Source organism: Mandrillus leucophaeus, unplaced genomic scaffold (assembly GCF_000951045.1).
Source record: "Mandrillus leucophaeus isolate KB7577 unplaced genomic scaffold, Mleu.le_1.0 Scaffold1312, whole genome shotgun sequence".
Lineage (NCBI taxonomy): Eukaryota > Metazoa > Chordata > Mammalia > Primates > Cercopithecidae > Mandrillus > Mandrillus leucophaeus.
The window spans coordinates 222225-228656 of NW_012101269.1; positions in this window are offsets into that span (position 1 = coordinate 222225).

Here is a 6432-nt window from a genome sequence, read left to right on the forward strand (position 1 = left end):
ACGTTGGATGTTGTTCAGTAGTCTCCGAGCAGATTAAATCACTCACAATTCTCATCAACAATGCTCTAGTGGCATAATTTCTAATAGCCTAGTGCATTTTCCCACTTGATCTTTCTGTAAAGTAGAGCGGAAACTGGATGGTCATTGTCAAAAGGTCCCTGTCATTTCTATGTTTGTCTCTAACAGGGCTTCCAAGAGGCCTCATTTCGGGTAGCAGCTGTAATTTACTGGGAGGAGCACTGGAGCTGGAGTCAGATGATCTGGACCTCAGTTTTACTAGCTCAGCGATTTTCAGTAATCCCCAACTTAACTTCCTTGAATCTCAGATTCCTCAGCTGAAAAAACAGACTCAAGATTGTCTTCCGTCCTCTCACCGCACTCCTAGCCCACAGCTTGCTGTGAAAGCTTCATGAGAATATGTGTGCAGAAGCACGTGAGCACTGTGCTAGGGCCTGGGTCAGGGCAGAGGAGGTAGCTTTCCTGACATTTATGCCAGTTTTCTGAACCTATAAGACATGGCCCATGTATATTTTTTCTTTTTTTGGGATCTCTAAAGATATCTCACTCCATTTGGTTTATAAGTTTCTGTCGAAGCCATTCATTCTTTCTCTATTAAAAGCAGATGAAAGACTTCATACAGAATAAGAAAAATCCCCAGTTTGCTTTTTTGGATGAATAATCAAAGACTAATGCACTTCCTCTTCAAATATCTCCAACAGCAAACTCATCTCCATTTCCTCCAAAGGAGGAAAAATAGACACATTTCCTTAATCAAAGTGCGGAACCATCTTGGAAATGGAATAAACACTGAAAATGGCAAGGGGCTATTGTCACTGGTCTCTCGAGACAAGCAGTCTCTCTCTTCGTAAGTTGGAAGGACCTGGAATATACTAGATGCTCAATAAATGCCTATTCTTTGGAGAAATAGCAGTGATTAGGGTCAGAGAAAGAAAAATAGGTGTCTAGATTAGCCGAGGGGAATGGAGTGCTTGAATAAAAGTAGAGTTTGGGAAAAAAAAGAGAGAGGCAACAAATTTCTCCCATTGTTAACACTTTCTCCTTTCATCGCACCTTTTACCCAGAATGACACAACAGAAAGAAAAGGAATAAATAAAATAATACTGGAATTAATAACTTCTCTACCTCTGGGTTTGAGTAAGATACTAACTTTACTTCTGGAATCATGAAAGGATTTAAAATTGGAACTCATGATAGCATCGATGTCTAGATCAGACATTTGAGGTTATCTGTATCACATTCTGCTCACATTCTCAATGTTCCTTCTTTCCCTCCCTTTCTTTTCATGTCACTATTTATATAAATGTCTATTTTTGAGATTAGGAGCCCTATCTTCTTTGCCTTCAAAACAGCCATGAAACTTAGCACTGAACTTTTTAGATAGAATTAGACCAGGAAATATAGTTAATAATAATCATGGTCACATTTTTCAATTACCTGACATTTAAAATGAAAAACATCCTAGCTTCAAGACTTATTACCAAATATCTTTCTAAAATGCATTAGTCCATTTCTGCCTTAAGATGGAAAATGTGGAAAGCATAATTGAATCTCTGGTGACTCAGTGGCTTGAAGGAACATTAGCATGAATGTGAATTCTCATTTATCAGTGCAGTAGGGTCCTCAGAGGTAGGGTGAAGGGCTCAGAGATAGAGCTTGGGCCAACTATATGCTGATTTTAGATCTCTCTCTGGGTTTTAAAAAATAAGTCTCTGATGGAAATATTTTCCCCCATGACCTGCCTTTTTCTTCCAAAAGTTGAATACTGCTTCAACAGTACAACAACAAAAATAAGGTATATAGAGTTCAGTAAATACAGGTTTTACCTGCCCCCTTTCTTATTCCAGCTCATGAAGTGCAGTCATTTCTGTTTCTCTCTTGTATCCAAATAGTGCAGTCCCTACACCACATACTGTAACACCTACTGAAACCTGGTAGGACAAACCTACACAGAGTATCCTTACACGTACTGTCAGTCTTTACTTATTCTTCTCAGCTTCCAATTAAACTTCCTAACACAGACCTCAGTGATGCCCCCTCTATTTTCTTGGGACAGAAAAGGTATTTCTTAACAGGTGAGTCCCCCCATCTGCCCCTACCCCAAACTTAGTCCTTTGAAAAGAATTCTGCCCCAGCCGTTGTACTTCTCAGGCTTTTGTGAAGCAAAACCAGATGACAAGTGCTTCAACTGGTCAAAGAAGAAGAAGGAGCATGGGAAAGAAAATATCAAGGTTTTTGAGACAGCTAGGTTTCTGGAGAGGATTGAAGAGTTCAAAGTTGCTGAGGATGTAAGATAAGTGGATAGCAGAGAAAGGAGGACTCTAATAAATGCAGCTGTTGGTTATAAACTGGATAATGTTCAAGATCGGAATTTTCAATAATTTTTTCCTTGACTTTCTGTGGATGTTTAAAAGTGGCACCAAGAGGGGCCCTGGGATTAAAGTTTTATGTATATATAGTTATCATTATATACATATAGTTATTTAGGTAGGTATCTATCTATATGTGTGAATATATATATGGTTAGAGATCTATCTTTATGTGTGTGTGTGTGTATGTATATATATGTGTATGTGTGTGTGTGTGTGTGTGTGTATATATATATATGCTCTATTTCTTGAAATCCTAGTCATACTTCAAGGACTACTTAAAATGACACATCGATGAAGTCCTTTCTGTTGTTTTCTAAATGGGTATTATCTCAATCTCTCCCTTTCTCTTGCTCCATTGAACTCCCTTAGCATTTTGTACCTATCTTATGACACTCACCTGATACTATTCTGTATTGTGTTATTTTATGTATTTATTTATTTATTTGAGATGGACTCTCATTCTGTCACCTAGGCTGGAGTGTGGTAGTGCGATCTCGGCTCACTGCAACCTTCACCACCCAGGTTCAACCACTTCTCCTGCCTCAGTCTCCCGAGTAGCTGGGATTACAGGCATGCATCATTATGCCTGGCTAATTTTTGTATTGTTTTAGTAGAAATTGGGTTTCATCAGGTTGGCCAGGATGCTCTCGGACTCCTGACTTCAGGTGATCCATCTGCCTTGGCTTCCCAAAGTGCTGGGATTACAGGCGTGAGCCACTGCGCCCAGCCTGTATTGTATTATGTTTAACTTTACTTGCTACTTCTTCCTGTCATAATACTGTAAAGTGCTTTGGAGGACAGATTGCAACTGCTCATCTGTGTAGTCTGCACATTAAAACTATTGAATTGAATTTAGTTAAAATGGGCAAAGGTAAATTCTGATACAGTGTGGGTGTGTTGCAGGCTCTCTCAAACCAGCTTCTCATCTCGTATTCCCTCAGTAAATAGTACTTCCATCCATTCAACTGCCCAAGTTTGCAATGTAGGATAATTTTTTGATGCCTCATTTTCTCTCAGTTCCCAAACACAATAGATTAAAAATACAGATTGATTTTACCTCCAAACTATTTCTTTGATCCAACCAGTTTTCCCCATTCCCATTGTCATTATTCTAGTCCATGATCCACACATATTTTCCTTCAAAGGATCAGACAGGGAATATTTTAGGGGTTCAGAACCACCTATGGGCTCTGTTACATATTCTTCTTCATTTTTGCTGTTATTGTTTTCCCAATTGTCTTAGTCAATTTGGGCTGCTACAACAAAGTACCAGAGAGTGGGTGGCTTATAAACAACCACAATTTATTTTGTACAGTTCTGGAAGCTGATAGTTCAAGATCAGGGTGCCAGCATGGGCAGTTCTGATGAAGACCTTCTTCTGGGTTGCAGGTTTCCAACTTCTCTTTGTGTCCTTATATGGTGGAAAGAGGGTGAAAATCCCTTCTGGAGTTTCTTCTGTAAGGGCACTAATCCCATTAATGAGGGTCTCATCATCATGACCCATTACCTCCAAAAGGCCCCTCCTCCTAATAGCATCACACTGGGGGCTAGGGCTTCAACATATGAATTTAGAAGAGGCAGGTCACAAGCATTCAGTACATTGCAACAGCCCTTTAAAAATGAAAAATTTTTCTTTGTCCTTGGGCCATACAGAAACAGGCTGTAGGCTATGGTTTGCTGACCCCTGCTTTAGTCTGAGCCACCTTAGTCCCGCACCAGACCAATGCATTACTTTCTATCTGCTCTCCCCTCTTCTATGCTACCCTGCAATTCATGTTCCAGAATGATGTTTTAAACATGCAAATCTGATCCTTTTGTCTCTCTGTTTAAAGTCTTACAATGGCTCTTTACTCTTAAGGAAAGCTGAAACTCCTTAGCACAGTCAACCGGGCTCTTCATAGTTGGCTTCTTTCTTCATCTATCACTACATTCATTATTAATTGCTCCTTTCTTTGACTCTGACATTCTCACTCTTGACTCCTAACTTTTTAATATGATATTTCTTCTACCTGGAACATCCTGCCTCTTCCATCCTTTTGCCTATTAATGTTTACTATTCTTTCAAACTTCAACACAACTGTTAACGGTAATTAATTAGATTCATTTATTATGTATTCCCGTGGAGCCCTTGTCATTACATTGGATTCCGGAGAAGCAGACCCTGAGATGAGGATTCATGTGCAAGTGCCCGCAGGAGAAACCATAAAGAAGTGCGTGTGAAGAGTAAGGGTAGGGAAGCCCAATGTGTTCGTCTGGATCCTCTGAGGAGCAGATGCCAAGATGGAATTAAGCATCTGAGGATTTTATCAGGGAAATGCTTATAAGAATAAATTGGCAGGGGGTCATCAGAATGGGCTGGAAAAAGCCATAAGGCTGTGATACAGGTCTGAGTCCATGTGAAGGAAGAAGGCAATGAAGGGTGGTGGGAGCATCCTAGACTCCTCTTCAGTGTAAGAAAAATTGACTGAGGCTCTCAAGTAATTCTTGAGCCAAAGTTACCTGTCATAGGAATCCTGGGCCTCCTGGGAATGGACCTGTCTTAGTGTCCCTGCCACACTCAGTCGTTGGCTGGGAACAGCCTGGGGGAAGTGCAGCCCTGGGACAAACTCAATGATGGAGTTCAGAAGCAGCAGCTGGGGCCATCAGTCAATTATGCTCTTTATAGCTGGAGGTCGGTGAGGTGCATTCTTAATGGCCACAACATCCAGCAAGGGTTCAGTCATCAAAGGCTCATGCTCAGCCTGATCAAGAGAACTCTGTAGTGTAATTATTGCCCCTAACTTTGTTTTCCCAGAAGGCAAGAAGGCTGGGATTTTAAACTCTCCTACCAATCACTGGAAAAGGGCACTTAAACTCCTAGGCAACTCCCACTTTCTATGCCTGCAGGCAATCCACTCCAGTGTTCTGAAGGCAGCTGTCCAGAAAACGATCAGGTGCAGGCAATTAGAAGCAAAGGCCCTCAGAAGCTGGGAGAGAAGTTCACAGAAATAATTCCAGGGTTTCAGAAGAATCTTGTCAGAGCACCAATAGTGTCCAGTACAACTCTGGTCCTCCTCTTTTGTTTTCAACACCCTTGAAATGATGTGTTACTTAATGTCTGTATTTTGTGCTACATTATAATCTCCATGAGATTAGGGATTATCTCTATCTTGTTCTCTGGGCCTAACATAATACCTGAAACAGTAGAAACTCAATAGCTGTTGAATTCTTCATAGAACTAGCCAGAAACCTGCTCTGATTATACTGACTAAATTGAAGTAATTTGCCATTGATTGGAAAATTAATAAATTAAAAAAGATATATGAGCAAAGGCACCCTCAGCCTTATTATGTCTGTCTAATCCTTGTGCTATCAGGCATCCCCAGGCCTTTTCACTCTTGAATGCTGGTAATAATATTTGGAATCCAGTTAATGCAGTTGGAGCTTTATTCCATTTACTGCATTCTCACTGCTTCTAGCATCCCCTTAAGGCAATCAACAGTCAAAGAAGCTGTCACTTCCTGTATTTCCATCTATGGCCACAACAGTTGGCTCTCCAATACTGATATACTAAAAGAACTGACCTTAAGAAATCACTTATCTCGTTTGTTCTCCGCCTCTTCAGATGTTCTTGGCTGCTGGGTCAGTTAAGGGCATCAGAGTTCGGTTGCTTCATAGTCACTCCATTATTCCCTCTGATAGTCTGCTTTATGATGAAATTAAGAGAAACTGGATTTATAAGTCAAATAATCTCCTTTCAAGTTTTCATCCTGTCACTTGCTAGTTGTGTGATTTGGGACAAATCATTTAACTCCTTGTAGAGGGAGAGGAGGAAGGCTGTAAAAAAAATTAAATAATAGGCCGGGCGCGGTGGCTCAAGCCTATAATCCCAGCACTTTGGGAGGCCGAGACAGGCGGATCATGAGGTCGGAGATCGAGACCATCCTGGCTAACACGGTGAAACCCCGTCTCTACTAAAAAATATAAAAAACTAGCCGAGCAAGGTGGCGGGCGCCTGTAGTCCCAGCTACTCGGGAGGCTGAGGCAGGAGAATGGCGTGAAC